Genomic DNA, 476 nt, shown 5'->3' with positions numbered 1-476 from the left:
GCAACATGGCGCTCCAGCGCCTCGGCGTCTCAGCGCAGACGCTGCGAAGAATGTCTTCAATGACGCGATTCACCCTTTCGGTTTGACCATCGGTCTGTGGATGATCTCCGCTGTCGACATATCTAACTTGGCGCCTAGCACCTTAAAAATAGTCGATCAAAATTTCCCCGTGAAACGGGGGTCTTTAGCAGAGACAATCGACTCTGGGAGTCCGTGATGTCGGAAAACACGATCTAGAAACAGCGTTGCTGTACCGACTCCGTTGATGGTGTCTGGTATCGCCGCCAAATGAGCCATTTTGCTCAATCGGTCGACGAATACCACGACACCCGTGTTACCTGCCGAATAGTTCGGGAGGCCAAACACAAAGTCCAAACACATGGACTGCCAGCACCCAGTGGGTACCGGTAAGCTGGCCAGTGGCGCAGCCGCATTTGGAGCGGGTTTCACTTGTTGACACGTCCCATACGTGCGCA

Source organism: Plasmopara halstedii (assembly GCF_900000015.1).
Source record: "Plasmopara halstedii genome assembly, contig: Scaffold_2386, whole genome shotgun sequence".
Classification (NCBI taxonomy): Eukaryota; Oomycota; class Peronosporomycetes; order Peronosporales; family Peronosporaceae; genus Plasmopara; species Plasmopara halstedii.
This window is presented reverse-complemented; position numbering follows the sequence as displayed.